The 16430-nt window shown below is 35.6% G+C and overlaps 1 pseudogene; it reads left to right on the top strand.

Moving 5' to 3' along the window:
- The first annotated feature begins 662 nt into the window (after positions 1–662).
- LOC118918763 (10 kDa heat shock protein, mitochondrial-like) lies at positions 663–971 on the top strand (annotated as a pseudogene).
- The last annotated feature ends 15459 nt before the right edge of the window (positions 972–16430 follow it).

Raw genomic sequence — 16430 nt, 5'->3', positions numbered from 1 at the left:
ATAGGGGTGAGTGTACCTTTTCAAATCAGTGTTTACATTTTCCTTAGATAACTACCCAGAAGGAGAATTGCTGGATCATATGGTATTTCTATTTTTAATTTTTTGAGGAACTTCCATACTGTTTTCCATAGTAGTTGAATCATTTTACATTTCCACCAGTAGTGTACAAGGGTTTTCTTTTTTGCCAGATCCTCACCAACACTTGTGTTTGTTGTTTTTTTGATACTAGCCATTCTAACTGATGTAATGATACCTTACAGTGGTTTTGGTTTACATTTCCCTGATGATTAGTGATGTTGAGCATCTTTTCATGTGTCTGTTGGCCTTCGGTATGTCTTCTTTAGAAAAAGTTCTGTTTGGGTCCTCTGCCCATTTTTTAACTGAATTATTTGGTTTTTTGGTGTTCAGTTGTATGAGTTTTTAAAATATATTTTGGCTATAAACTCATCAGACATATCATTTGCAAATATATTCTCCCATTCAGTAGGCTGCCTTTTCATTTTGTTGATGGTTTCCTTTGCTGTGCAGAACATTTTAGTTTGACGTAGTCCCACTTGTTTATTTTTGCTTTTGTTTCCCTTGCTTGGGGAGCCATAACCAGAAAAAAAAAGAGCTAAGACAAGAGTTTACTAATGTTCGAGAGTTTTCTTCTAGGTTCAGTCATGGCAGGACAGACATTTAGAAAATTTCTTCTTTGCCTTGACCAAATACAGGTTGAAAGGAGTGCCAGTGAAACTGTAACCAAAGGAGGCATAAAGCTTCCAGAAAAAATCTAGAGGGAAAGTGTTGCCAGTGACAGTAGTATAGCTGTGAGACTGGGTTCGAAAGGAAAGGGTGGAGATGTACAACCAGTTAGCATGGAAGTTGTAGATAAAGTTCTCCCAGAATATGGAGGCACCAAAATAGCTCCCGATGACAAGGATTGTTTCTTATTTAGAGATGATGACAGTCTTGGAAAGTATGTAGACTGAAATGAATCACTATTGAAATGCATCCTGTGAAGCTGCCCATTCCCCTGAGGTTCTGAAATCTTTATAAGTAATTTCATATAAGTATAATCATATAAATAATTTCCATGTGTCTCTTTTATAATAAACTAATAATATCCAGCCTGACATCCAGTGTCTCTAAAATTTAGTTTCAGTGTATTGATAAAACATTACTAAATAAAAATTTATAAGTTAAAAAAAAAAGAGTTTTCTTCTAGAGGAGTTCTGTGGTTTCAAGTCTTACATTTAGGTCTTACTCCATTTTGAGTTTATTTTTGTTTATGGTGTAAAGAAAGTAGTCCAGTTTCATTCTTTTGCATGCAGCTGCCTAGTTTTCCCAATACTGTTATTGAAAAGTCTTTTTCCCATTGCATATTTTTGCCCCCTTTGTCATAGATTAGTTGACCATGTAAGTATAGCTTTATTTCTGGACTCACTATTCTGTTCCATTGATTTATGTGTCATTTTTGTGCCAGTATCATACTGTTTTGGTTATTATAGCTTCAAAACCAGGGAGCATACCTCCAGCTTTGTTCTTCTGAGCTATTTGGGTCTTTTGAGGTCCCATATAAATTTTAGAATTCTTTGTTCTAGTCCTGTGAAAAATGCCGTTGGTATTTTGATAGGGATTACATAGAATCTGTAGATTGCTTTGGGTAGTATGGATGTTTTAAAAATATAAATTGTTTCAATCTGTGAGCATGGTATATCTTTCCATTTATTTGTATCATTTTCAATTTCTGTTCTGTTGTCAGTATCCATAGTTTTCAGAGTCCAGGTCTTTCACCTACTTGGTTAAATTTATTCCTAGGTATTTTATTCTTTTTGATGCAATTATAAAGGGAGTTGTTTTCTTGATTTTTTTTCCTGCTAGTTTGTTATTAGTATATAGAAACACAAGGGACTTCTATATTTTGATTGTGTGTTCAGCAACTTTACTGGATTTGTTTTTTAGTTCTAATAATTTTTTGGTGAAATCTTAAGGGTTTTCTATGTATATTATCATGTCATTGCAAATAGCGACAGTTTTACTTCTTTCTTACCAATTTGGATGCATTTTATTTCTTGTCTGATTGCTGTGGTTAGGATTTCCAGTGCTATGTTGAATAAAAGTGGTGAGAATGGACACCCTTGTCTTGCTCCTGATCTCAGGGGAAAACCTTTCAGCTTTTCACCATTGGGTATGATGTTCACAGTGAGTTTGTCATATATGGCCTTTATTATGTTGAGGTATGTTCCCTCTATAGCCACTATGTTGAGGTTTTTCCATGAACGGATGTTGAATTTTGTCAGATGCTCTTCCGCATCTGTTGAGAAGATTGTATGGTTTTTATCCTTCCTTTTGTTAATATGGTGATTCATATTGATAGATTTATGACTATTGTACCATCCTTACATCTCCTGAATAAATCCTACTTGGTTCTGATATATGTCCTTTTGGTGTATTTTTGAATTCAGTTTGCTAATATTTTGTTGAGGATTTTTGCATCATGCTCATCAGGGATATTGGTCTATAATTTTCTTTTTTTGTGATGTCTTTGTTTAGTTTTGGTATCAGAATGATGCTGGTCTCATAGAATGAAGGTGGAAGCATTCTGTTTTTTGGAATAGTTTGAGAAGGATAGGTATTAGCTCTTCTTTAAATGTTGGATAGGATTCTCCTGTGAACCCGTCTGGTCCTTGACTTTTGTTTGTTGGGAGTTTTTTGAGGACCAACTCAATTTCATTACTAGTAATTGGTTTGTTCAGATTCTCTATTTCTTCCTGGTTCATCTTGGAAGAATGCATGATTTTAGGATTTTACCCATTTCGTCTGTGTTGTCCAATTTGTTATTGTTATTGTATAATTTTTCATATTCTCTTATAATCATTTTTATTTCTGTGGCATTGGTTGTATCTTATGTTTCATTTCTGATTTAATTTCTTTGAATCCTTTTTTTTCTTGAGTTTGGCTTAAGGTTCATCAATTTTATGTATCTTTTCAAAGAACAATCTCTAGTTTCATTAATCCTATGCATTCTTTAAGTCTATTTCATTTATTTCCACTGTGATCTTTGGTATTTTTTTCTTGCTAACTTTGGGTTTGTTTATTGTTCATTTTTATTTCCTTGAGGTGTTAGGTTAGACTATTAATCTGAGTTTTTTCTTGTTTCTTGAGGGAGGCCTGTATCCTTATAAGGTTCCCTCTTAGAACTGCTTTTATGCCCCAGAGATTTAGAACTGTTGTGTTTCTGTTTTTGTCTCCATGTATCTTTTGATTCCCTCTTTCATTTTTTTCTTGACCCATTTGTTGTCTAGTAGCATGTTGTTTAACCTTGATGTGTTTGGGGTTTTTTTCCAGTTATTTTTTCTGTAATTTATTTCTAGATTCATAGTGTTATGATTAGAAAAAGGTGCTAGATATCATTTTGATCTTTTCACATTTATTGAGACTTATTTTGTGGCCTAAATGTGATCTATTGTAGAGAATATTTCATGTGCACTCAAAGGACTGTGTATACTTCCTGATCATATTTTAAAATAACAGTTTATATTTAAATAAAAGACAGGAAAAATAATACATATTTATGTGCAAAATTTGCTAGTATGTTTATCCATTTAAGAAAGATCACTTTGAAACTATAAAAGTTTGCTTCATATTTCTTTCCTTTTACCAAATTACATTTTTAAATGCTAATGTACTGGGAACTTTTGTGTAGAAGACAAATACTTCCACTAACTCTTCTGTAAAGGAGTAGTTACTCTATGACTTGATGGCCAGTTATTATATAAATAAGGGTACATGTCCAGTTATTTATTTTTGTATATAATAGGTACTCAGTGAACTAGTTACACCTGTAGTTGTGACTCAGCTAGACTGAGGAGAGATTCTAGGAATTTGCATTTTAAACCAGTATCATAGATGATTCTTCTAAAAATGATCTGCCGACCAGTTTGTAGAAATTTACTCTGTGAGTTAAATATGCTTTTTAAAAGTGAGGTATGTAGTTTGACTTCTAGTAATAATGGTAGACTAAGTAATTTGGACCATCCATCCTATTGAGATTGTTAGAAAAGCTCTAGGAAATAGAAACAAAAATGTGTTTGAGGCCTTGTAATGACAACAATATAGCAAAAACCCAATTTGGAGGACATTCAAGAGTGATGAGTCTGGCGTTTAGAAGTGCTTTACCCCTGGAGGTGTCATCTATCCTGTAGATCTGCCCTTTCCTTTAGACTGGTGAAAAGGTTGAGAATCTGAAAAGAGATTTTTAAGAATCATGAAAACTGTGGGAAAAATTGGAATTCAAGGCCCACAAAGAGTGGAATAATACCTGATTACATCTAAGATGAAAGATGAACCTGAGCTAGACCAGCCTACTGAGGGACTGAAAATGAGTTTCAAATTATTTCAGATCTTGATCTGATTTAGATGATAGACACAAAATTGCTAATGCCTTTACCCACTCCCATAAATAAACTTAAATTTTTGTAGAGAAAGATAAAATTATCCTAGGCCACCAAATGTCTCTCTACAATTTTTTTACATATACTTATTGATGTTTAGTCAAAATAAAAAACAGGCATAAAAAAAGATAAAGCCACATGATAGAAATAAAAAAAAACAGCACCGAATAGAAAGAAACTTACAGGTCAGGTTCAGGTAATGGAGTTTTTAGTTAGATTTCACAGTGAGTATGCCTTATATAGGTATTATATATATATTAATCCCTGATCAAATACATGATTTTCAAATAGTTTCTCTTATTCTGTCAGTTGCGTTTTTACTCTATTGATAGTGTCTTTTGATGCATAAAAGTTTTTAATTTTCATGAAGTGCAGTTTGTCTATTTTCACTTTTACTGCCTGTGCCTTTGGCATATCCAGGAAATTATTGACAAATCCAGTGTTGTGATACTTTTGTTCTATGTTTTTGCCTAAGTGTTTTAGCTGTTATGTTTCAGTCTTTGATCCATTTTGACTTAATATTTGGATATGGTGTTTTTAATAGAGTTCTAACTTCATTATTTTGCATGTGCATATCTAGTTTTCCCAGCACATTTGTTGAAAAGACTGTCCTTTCCCCCACTGAATGGTCTTGGCATCCTGTCAAAATCATTTGACCACTGTATTTGTGAGCTTGGGACACCATGACAAAACAGCATGGCTGAGAGGCTGAAAAAACAAAAAAAATTTTCTCACAGTTCTGGAGGCTGGAAGCCTAACATCAGGGTGCTAGTATGGTAGGTTCCAGTGAGATTTCTTCCTGGCTTGGAGAGGGCCTCTTTCCTGCTATGTCCTCATGTAGGAGAGAGAGAGAGAGAGAGAGAGAGAGAGCACTCTAGGATGTTTTTTTTTTTCTTATAAGGACAGTAGGTCAATAAATCAGGGCTTTACCCTTATAAACTTATTTAACCTTAATTACTTCTCAAAGGTCCTATCTCCACAGTCACCTGGGAGGTTAGGGCTTCAATATACGAATTTTGGGGGCACACAATTCAGTCCATAGCAACTATATATACAAGGATTTGTTTCTGGGCTCTCTATTCCATTTGTTTATATATCTGTTTTTATGCCTGTTTCACACTGTTTTGGTTACTGTAGCTTTAAGTTTTGAAAGCATGTGAGTCCTCCAACTTTGTTCTTCTGTTTCAAGATTGTTTTGGCTATTAGGGATCCCGTGAAATTCCAAGCAAATCTGAGGGTGGATTTTCTTTTCTTCAAAAAAGTTATTGGTATTTTTATAGGGATTACATTGACTCTGTACATTACTTGGGGTAGTGCTGACATCATAATAGTATTAAATAGCCAATGCATGTACATGGAATGTCTTTCCTTTTACTTACGTCATCTTTAACTTTTTTCACCAATGTTTTATAGTTTTCATTGTACAAGTCTTTCACCTCTTTGGTTAAAATTCCTAAGCATTTTTTTTTTCTTTCCTATGCTCTTGCCAATGGAATTATCTTAATTACCTTTTCAGATTGTTTATTGTTAGTGTGTAGAAATGCAACTGATGGTTGAGTGTCGATTTTGTGCCTATTTTGCTAAATTTACTCATTACTTCAAACAATCTTTTTTTTGTGTGAAATTTTCAGAGCTTTCTACATATGAGATCATATAATCTACAAACAGATAAATTTACTTTTTCCTTTCCAATTTGGATGCCTTTTATTTCTTTGTCTTGCCCAGGTACTCTGCCTATAACTTCTTGTACTATGTTGAACAGAAGTGGCAAAAGTAGGTATTCATCCTTGCCTCATTCCTGGTCATAGAGGGAAAGTTGATGGTCTTTCATCACTGAAGATAATGTTAGCTGTGGGTTTTTCATATACATGTGGCTTTTATTTTGCTGAGATATTTTCCTTTTGTTCCTAGTTTATTGAGTGTTTTTATCAGGAAAAGGTGCTGAATTTTGTCAAATGCTTTTTCTGCATCAATTGAGTTGGTTATAGGGGTTTTCTTACCTTCATTCTGTTAATGTGTGTACTACATTCTGCTAATATTTTTATTTGAATGGACCATAAGTTCCTGTTTCTTTGTATGTTTTGTAGCTTTTTTTGTTGGAAACTGGACAAACTTTGAACCTTATAGTGACTTTGGAAATCATATTCTCTCTCTTCCCAGGTTTGGCTGTTTTTTTGTTTTTGTTGTTGTTCTGATTCTGTGCTGGGGATCAGACAGAGATAGAAACTTAAGGTCTTCTTAGATCTTTTCTATGCCTGTGACTTTCTCTGGGCCCATGCCAAGACTTTCTAAATGCCTATATATGCAGTTGCCTTTGAATGTCCTACTCTTTAAATGCTTGGCTCCCAAAAGGAGAAAAATATAAAAATGGAGGAGGACAAAAAGTATGTGAGCCCTTTAAACCTTCTGGAAGTCATTTCAGGTGGAGGGGGAGAGGCTTGCGGTAATGGTTGCCTGATTCTGTATTTGTTCTTCTACTGTCAGAAGCGGTAATCAGCAGTCAAAGCACAGATCCCAGTATTTGGAGGACAAGGTCCTGTTGCCCACTGTCATTCTCACAAGCTGCATACAAGCTGCCCAGGAAGAAGTGCATGGCTGCTTGCGATGGGACTAGGGAGTGGGGGTTGGGTGGCTGCTACTGTACTAAGAGCTGGCAGAAATCAACTGTTGTTTATCGACTAAGACTTCCTGTTCATGTAGACTTTAGAGTTCCAAAATAGTTACATAAGACAGATTCTGCCACTGCAATTATCATCTAGGCAGGAAGACAGATTTTTGGTATAGTGTTTCCTATTCTACTATCTTTCCAGAATCCTCTGCCCCAGAAGTCTTTTTTGTTTTAAGACTTGATGTTCTTTAGAGCAGTTTTAGGTTCACAGCAAAACTTAGAGGAAGGTACAGAGACTTTTATATGCTCCCTCCCTGTATGCATAGCCTCCCCCATTATCAGTGCCCCCACTAGAGTGGTACATTTGTTACAACTGATGGACCTACAGTGACACATCATTATCAAAGTCCACAGTTTACATTAGGATACACTTTTGGTGTTGTCCATTTTATAGGTTTGTACAAATATAAACATTTTTTTCCACCAGTGTAGCATCATACAGAGTATTTTCACTGCCCTAAAAATCTTCTGTGTTCCACATATTCATCCCTTTCTTCCCCTGTCCCCTGACAACCTGTAATCTCTTTACTAAATGTCTCCATAGTTTTGCCTTTCTTAGAATATCATATAGTTGGAATCATATAGTATGTATGAAGCCTTTTCAGATTGGCTTCTTTTACTTAATGATACACATTTACGTTTCCTCCATGTCTTTTCATGGCTTGATAGCTCTTTTCTTTTTCTTAAGTGCTGAATAATATTCCATTGTCTGGATGTACTACAGTTCACTTATCCATATCGATTGAAGGGCATCTGGGTTACTTCCTTGTTTTGGCAGTTATGAATAAAGCTGTTATAAAAATCTCTATTACATATTTTTGTATGGACACAAATTTTCAGCTCCTTAAAGAAATACCAATGAATACAATTGCTAGATCATGGTAAGAGTATGTTTAATTTTGTAAGAACTGTATAAAGTAGCTGTGCCATCTTGCATTCCCACCAGCAATGAATGAGAATTCCTGTTGCTCCACATCTTCATCAATATTTGGTGTTGCCAGTGTTTTGGATTTTTGCCATTCTCTAAGGTGTAGAGTAGTATGCAGAAGTCTTTTTGTATATCAAAATATCACAGATTATTTTAGTACAGGCTGGCAGTGTTTATACTGATTTCTCTCTCTCAAAATTTGCTAGGACTTCATATTTGATTCTAGTCAATTCTGTATGCTGAAACTACACCACCCACGTTTCTTTTTGAGACATGACCTTCTTTCTGTGCTTTAATTATAGGTACTTGGAGATGTATCATGCTTTTGAGGGACTCTATCTTTTATATTTGTAGAAGTCACCTTTTTGTTTATCTGTAGAGATGATCTGCAAGGCACCACCTTAATTCTTTTAGAGGTCTCAGCTTTAGCCATATCCTTGATTTGGTCATTTCTCTGTGCCCTGGGCTTGGTCTTTTCCCTGAAGCTGTTTCTTAATGGCTACAGTCTTTATTTGATGCAAAAAGTTTTATTTTCCAATCCTGAAATATCTGGGCAATTTATAGTTTCTTTAATTCTGCCTGAAAATGGACCCCTTTTTTCTGAAGTCACCTCTTTCTTGTAGTATCTTAGCAATCTTGCAGTATCTTGTAGCATCTTGTCTTGCAGCTAGACACAGTTTGTGCATTTAACATTTTCCCTCAAATTCTACTCTTCCAAACTCTGCAAGTTTATTAAATAATTTTCTACCAAATTATCTCATGCAACATTTTTACCAAATGTTTTGCCATTACATGAATCATCATTTTTCCAATTCCCTCTGTTTCCTTGCCATTTTTCCAGCTTCCAGTTACAGTGTCCTCACTATCTGCTTCCCAGTTCCAAATATACTCTTACGTATTTCAGATTTTTGCTACTGGAACACCTCACTTATATGGAACACCATCCTCTCTGCTTTTGCTATAGTAATGCCTTTAATTCAGTAGCTTAAAACAAAAATAATTTATTCTTACTCAGACCTCTTGTGATGTGCTGATCTAGGCTTGGCTTGGCTCTAAACTGGAGGTTGTGCCTAGGTCCACTGTTCTTCCTGGAACACCAGTCTCGTCAGGGTATATTCTTATGGCAGTGGCAGAAGATGGGCAAGTTCAAGTAAACAAGCACATTTCAGGACTCTGTATGCACTATAGCTACTAACATGTGAAGGCGAAAATGAGTAATAGACTGAACCCAAAGTCAAAGCTCAAAGAGCTACCTCTAGTGGAAGGAACAGTAGTCAAATGGCATAGGAGGTAGAGACAGGAAGGTGTGAAGAACTAGGGTCAGTAATACAATGTACCCAGTCATTTGAACACTAACCAAAACAAACATGGGAAAGCTATCTTAATATCATATCAAGTTGTTATTTAAAAATATTGTTATTAGAGATAAAAGACTGCATCCTAGGTGATTATTGGTTATTGGTGACATTTCTTGACAAAATACTGAAGTCACCTAGAAGCTAAAATAATTCTAAATATGTGTGTACCTAACAACATAGCCTCAAATATAGAAATATAAATTTCTAATATAAAAGGGAGAAGTATGGAAATTCATAATCACAGTGGAAGATTTTAATGCACCATCTTCAATGACTTTAGAAGGAGCAGACAAAAATCAGTAGAAAGAAAACTTGGATAACCCTTTAAACAAATCTGATTTTTTTATCATGTATGTAAAACTTCAGAATGCATATTACAGCTACATAATATCCATTTTTCAAGTGCTTACAAACATTTTTAAAAACTTGGATTATAGTCCAGCCATAGAGGAATTATCAGCAAATTGCAAAGGATTGAAATCATACAGAGTATTTTCTCAGATCACCATGGAATTAGATTAGAAAAATATAACCAGAATTAGAAAAGCCCCATATATTTGGAAATTTTAAAATATACTATTAAGTATCCCATGTCTCAAGGGAAAAAAATCATAATGGAAACATAGAAAATACTTTAAAATTAATAATGAAAAAATATTATATATCAAAACTTGTAGGGGGATATTTGAAGCATACTTAGAAAATTTTGGCTTTAAATATGTATATTAGAATAGAAGAAAAGCTGAAAGCTCAATGAGCTAAACATCCATGTGAAGAAGGTAGTAAAAGAACAAATTAAAGCCAAAAGAAACTAAAAGGAAAAAAATAAAGGTAAGAATAGAAATTAATGAAACAATAAACATTCAACAAATCAGCAAAGCCAGAATTTGTTTCTTTCAAATCATATAATTCATACTTATTCCCAGGCAAAACTCATCATTAAAAAAAAGAAGAATGTATAATTGACCAAATTCAGAAATTAAAAAGTGGGGGAACCCTATTATATATCCTAATTTACCATTTGGCAACCTATAATAATAATAACAATGTTCTGTATTACTTTTTATTTTATAAATAATATATGATACTCATGTATATAACTTAGAAAAACAGATATCAGAATAAAATATAGTACTGCCACTGAGGAAAAGGTGTTTCTTGATTCTAGATGAACACTGGCATCCCTGAGGATGCAGTCTTTAAACAACAATGCCTGGGGCCCTTGGAGGGTCATTTAAATCAAAATTTCTAATTGTGTCTTTACATCAGTGTATCTAAAATTTTCCCTGTTGATTCTAATATGCAGTCACATTTGTGAGTGACTGATCAAGAAAATGATGACATTCTGATGTTGTCCTTACAGTCTTTGCTTATATAGATATAAACTATGTAATTTTTATGTAAATAGATTATTACTAAACACACAATTTTGAAACCTTTTAAATTTACCAACATGTCAGAAACATCTTTTCATATTAGTAAATATATTTCTACCACTGCATTTAAAAAAATTCATTCTATTATCATTAATCTACAATTACATGAAGAACATTATGTTTACTAGACTCCCCCCTTCACCAAGTCCCCCCCCACAAACCCCATTACAGTCACTGTCCATCAGCGTAGTAAGATGCTGTAAAATCACTACCTGTCTTCTCTGTGTTGCACAGCCCTCCCCATGCCCCCCCCACATAATACATGCTAATTGTAAGGCCCCCTTACTTCCCCCCCCCCCTTATCCCTCCCTTCCCACCCATCCTCCCCAGTCCCTTTCCCTTTGGTAACCGTTAGTCCATTCTTGGGTTCTGTGATTCTGCTGCTGTTTTGGTCCTTCAGTTTTTCTTTATTCTTATACTCCACATGTGAGTGAAGTCATTAGGTACTTGTCTTTCTCTGCCTGGCTTATTTCACTGAGCATAATACCCTCTAGCTCCATCCATGTTGTTGCAAATGGTAGGATTTGTTTTCTTCTTATGGCTGAATAATATTCCATTGTGTATATGTACCACATCTTCTTTATCCATTCATCTACTGATGGACATTTAGGTTGCTTCCATATCTTGGCTATTGTAAATAGTGCAGTGATAAACATAGGGGTGCATCTGTCTTTTTCAAACTGGGCTGCTGCATTCTTAGGGTAAATTGCTAGAAGTGGAATTCCTGGGTCAAATGGTATTTCTATTTTGAGCTTTTTGAGGAACCTCCATACTGCTTTCCACAATGGTTGAACTAATTTGCATTCCCACCAGCAGTGTAGGAGGGTTCCCCTTTCTCCACAACCTCACCAACATTTGTTGTTGTTTGTCTTTTGGCTGGTGGTGATCTTTACTGGTGTGAGGTGATATCTCATTGTGGTTTTAATTTGCATTTCTCTGATGACAAGTGATGTGGAGCATCTTTTCATGTGTCTGTTGACCATCTGAATTTCTTCTTTGGAGAACTGTCTGTTCAGCTCCTCTGCCCATTTTTTAATTGGATTATTTGCTTTTTGTTTGTTGAGGTGCATGAGCTCTTTATATATTTTGAATGTCAACCCTTTATCAGATGTGTCATTTATGAATATATTCTCCCATACTGTAGGGTACCTTTTTGTTTAATTGATGGTGTCCTCTGCTGTACAGAATCTTTTCAGCTTGATATAGTCCCACTTGTTCATTTTTGCTTTTGTTTCCCTTGCCCGGGGAGATATGTTCATGAAGAAGTCGCTCATGTTTATGTCTAAGAGATTTTTGCCTGTGCTTTTTCTAAGAGTTTTATGGTTTCATGACTTACATTCAGGTCTTTGATCCATTTCAAATTTACTTTTGTGTATAGGGTTAGACAGTGATCCAGTTTCATTCTCTTACATGTAGCTGTCCAGGTTTGCCAGCAAACCACTGCATTTTTAATAGTTACATAGTATTCCATTATATGGATTTATTACCATTTATGGAACTAATTGACTATTTTTGGGCACTTAAATATTCAATAGTATAAATAATGCTAAGAGAATATCCTTATAAAAGTAACTTCCACACATCCATAAAAAGCACTTGTTAAAAATCATTTATTCAAATATTTTCTCACCGGTGTAATGCAAGTGGTTTATGTGACGGTTGGTGACTGAATTTTTATCTTTGGTGCTTGCTCAGGAATCATGTAAGATACAAAGGTTGAGAGAAATGTATTAATACCTGTTTTGCTAGCCATATCATCCCTAACACAAACTTGATGTACAGAAGACACACACAAATATTTGTTGAATAAGTGAATGACTTTAATTCCTTGGAAACTAACTTCAAATTCCTAGAATATGTGGACCAGTCACATTCAAAAGAAAGTGTAACCTTGGGAACAAACCCAGGATGAGGAGCCCAACTTGGAATCTGCAAGCTGAAAGCTTTTACTTTCAAACTAAGAATTTAGAATAAAAAACCGTGCTCCGCTAGCCACAACACTGTAAATATGGCCATTTTGGCATGTGCATTTTAAGCTACCATTTTTTGGAAGTTTTCTATCCCTCATTTCATTTAATCTTCCCAGCCATCCTATGTAGTGCAGACTATTATTATCTCTATTTGAAAGGTGAGCTTTAGAAAGGTGAGGTAGCATGCTCAAGGTCACAGAACGAATTAAAAGACAGCACCAGGAATTCAACTCTGGTTTGTCTGGTAGGAAAAAAAGCAGCACTCTTACTAACCGTGGTGCCTCCTAGGTCTTTTGGTTTTCTGCTGCATTGGAGCAGAATAATTATTGATGTTGCCATAAAAAGTAACATTTTTAGAGCACCACTACATGATTATGAAGAAATATTAGAAAATTCAGATAAGCACAAAGAATACAAATTATACCTATAATTTTATCATCCTTTGGGGGAACAGTACTTTTTATCAGTCTGAAAAAGTACTTACACATCGGAAAGTATTGCATTCATTCATTTTTGTTCATTGTGTATGATCTTACTTTGAAATTTGGTACTTGACATTGAAGAAGCAACACAACATATGCATTTTAAACAAACCATTGGCTGTTTTTTCACTAGCATTCATTCATTCATAATGTTTATTATGTTTATATCCTATTTTGTTCCATGCATTCTGCTACCTTTTGAGAGTGCAACAGTGATAAAAAGCAGACATGGTCCCTGCCCTCATGGAGCTTCAGTGGATTTGAAGAGTATGACAGGAATAAAAAATGACATAAATTACTGAAAACCTGCCACTGTAATAAGCACTATGCAAGAAAAGGATGTGAGTTTGTAAGAGGAGAAATAGACCTAGTCAGAAAGGCTTTCCTGATGAAATAATAAGTAAGCTGATTTTGAAAGAAAGGTAAAGTAGGGAAGAATGAGCCTTCCAAGGAAAGAGGAAATGTGTGAAGACCTGAGACAAGAGAGACCCGGAGCATGAGGGAAACAGAAAGAAGGCTGGCATGATAGTACTAAGAAATAGAAACTTACCATTGAGATATTTCCTTGCATGAAACCTATAGTGACAGGGCAGATGTAAGCACCCAGTGACCCGGGTTTCAGCCTCAGCCTGCCCCCTTCTCATGGTTTCACCTTCAGTGTACTTCTCCATATGCTTCAAGTTAGAGGCTGCAGAGAATCTCTCCTATTTCCTATCTCTTTCAGTGACATTAGCAATAATAAAGTAATTCACCTTTGTGAAGCATACTGAAATCCTATAAAACAGATTCTCTGCAAATATTGTTGAATATGTCTGTGCAGGAATGCTGGTGTTTCAAGGCAGGTTAAACAGTAGCACTTATTCAAATCACCACTTCCAGGTCTCTTAAAAGTAGATCGACTCATCTATGTAGGATTTTTTTTTATATATATTTATCTTCTCCTCCAAGAGAAAAGCCTGGAGTCTGGAAGGGGGATTAAGAGTAGTAGTTTGTTGGGAAACTAGTGCCACAATGAACTGTATATGTCCGTTGCCTCTTTACATGGGTCTAAGCAATTACCTTGGAACACTAGGCCTTCAGATTTTTTTCCAAGTGTTTTTCTTTGTGCTTGATCACAACCGATGGAAGAAACAAAACAGTAAAAAGAAACACTACAGGTTATGCTGAAAAGAGACCAATTTTCTTGGGGGAGTGTTTGTCTTAGGTGGCGCTCTGACCACAGTGCTGAGAGCCACACAGGCCGGTAAGGAAAGCATGGCCCTTGGATCATAACGTGCTGCACATTTCTATTACCACTGCTGCTCCCAGGATTTCTTGTCTCCTGCCCAAGCAAATCATAACACACACACACACACACACACACACACACACACACACACACACACACACCCATCCCTGTCCAGTGTACCCAGTAGGGGGGAGGGGGCAAAAAAGACAAAGTCATTTATATAATGTGTCTCCCTGCTGAGCCCCTAATGGCCAAAGCTTTTGTTCTGCATTCGGTGGCTGCATGTGATGGGCAGGAAGCCGCAGTCTCCCTTTGTTCCATGGCCTTATTCAGCAATTTAGATCCATCATAAAAATCAAATATGCATGTTGCAATCGCCTGGCCTACAACAGCTTCAATTTTCACCTTTCTTTAATTTGAACTCCACAGGGGAAGAAAGAGAATGAAGGGAGAGAGGCAGAATGGGGGGAGGAAAAAAATTGCTTTGTATTTTTTCTTAGTGGACTGTGAAAATAGGCAGTAATGAAAATATATATTTTTAATCTCATAGATGCATCCCACTCAAAACAACACATACCACCAAACCAGGCCTGTAGAATCTCTCCTGAAAATGGCCTCAAAGCATTCTGGTTAGCTCAGGCTCCAAAGCTGGATGGGAAAGGATGGGAAAAGAGAAAAGTATGAAAGCATTACAGAAGGGTGGAAAGAGGAAGACTGTCTTTTGGGCTTGAGCAGTCATCCTGTTCAGAGAAGTTACATCTACACCAGTTCTGATTATAGCCCCCCAAAATGTTTTATGCTTAGCTGTGATGAGTTTTGTAAAAGGAATGATTTGGGGAGTGGGTTCATAAAAGGAGTGAGAGAAAGATTACATTTAAAGATTTCTTTCCTCTCCAAATGAAAATGAACACATTGACAGAGATGTTTTTGTCTACTTATTGATTTGCACAGTATATTTAAAATTTTCCCAGAACTTCAAAGGGTATGTTCCCTGGGGTTCATACAAATTTGCATCAGCAGCTTTGGTATTGATTATTCAGAAAAATACAGCAACTCTTTACCTACTTCATTATTAGACTTGAGCAATGACTTTACAGAGGGGTTCATGCCCTAATATAAACAATATGGCCAGTATTTATTCAATTTATTTAAAAAAAAAAAGAGATCAGAAGAGCTGTGCCCCTTTATGCCTGGTTTCACTTACTAATATAGATTTTGAAGGCTCAAACTAAAGTTGAAGCCAACCAGTTTGAAGACCCTTTGCCTATTCTTGTAAATGGAGCTCTTTCAGGGTAATTCCAGGGAGATTTGCTGTAGGCACCATTAGACAGACACTGAACATAATGTAGGAAGGATGCAGACTGAAAGGGTGATCTTGGGGATCATTCAAAGTTGAAAAGCCTTTGATTATCTTGAGTGGAGCTGCTTCTGGAAGATGTACAGAACGAGACTGGGATCAAAACCAATTTTACAAGTTTGATCCAGTTGTAAAATGGAAATCCACCAGATTCTGCTATGACTAATTAGAAAGATGTGAAGATGGTTTCTCTTCCCCAACATTATTGATTTTTTTTTTCAAACCCCCATTTTCACAGAGAAAATCTCTGGCATTTAAAAGTGTTCAATTTAGTACAGTTCACTGATGCATGTAATCTTTGCTAACTGCATCCCATTTTCTCTGAACTTGGTTTTTCAGGCCTTCTAATGTTCTGGGTATATTTTAGACTTAATTTAGGTTTTAAGTAAAATCAAAGATGCACCCAGGACATATGACCACTGAGAGGATAGATTTAATATTTGGATTTTTTTTCATTGCAGTTTTTTCCCCTTCCCTCCATTGGAAATAAGGGAAATTATCCCTACCCACAAAAATGAAACATAATTTCTAAAAAGTGGATTCCACACAATTTAAGCTTACATATGA

This window comes from Manis pentadactyla, chromosome 15 (genome assembly GCF_030020395.1).
Source record: "Manis pentadactyla isolate mManPen7 chromosome 15, mManPen7.hap1, whole genome shotgun sequence".
NCBI classification, from domain to species: Eukaryota; Metazoa; Chordata; class Mammalia; order Pholidota; family Manidae; genus Manis; species Manis pentadactyla.
The sequence above is the reverse complement of the archived record's forward strand: the minus strand, read 5'-3'. Positions and strand labels throughout refer to the sequence as shown.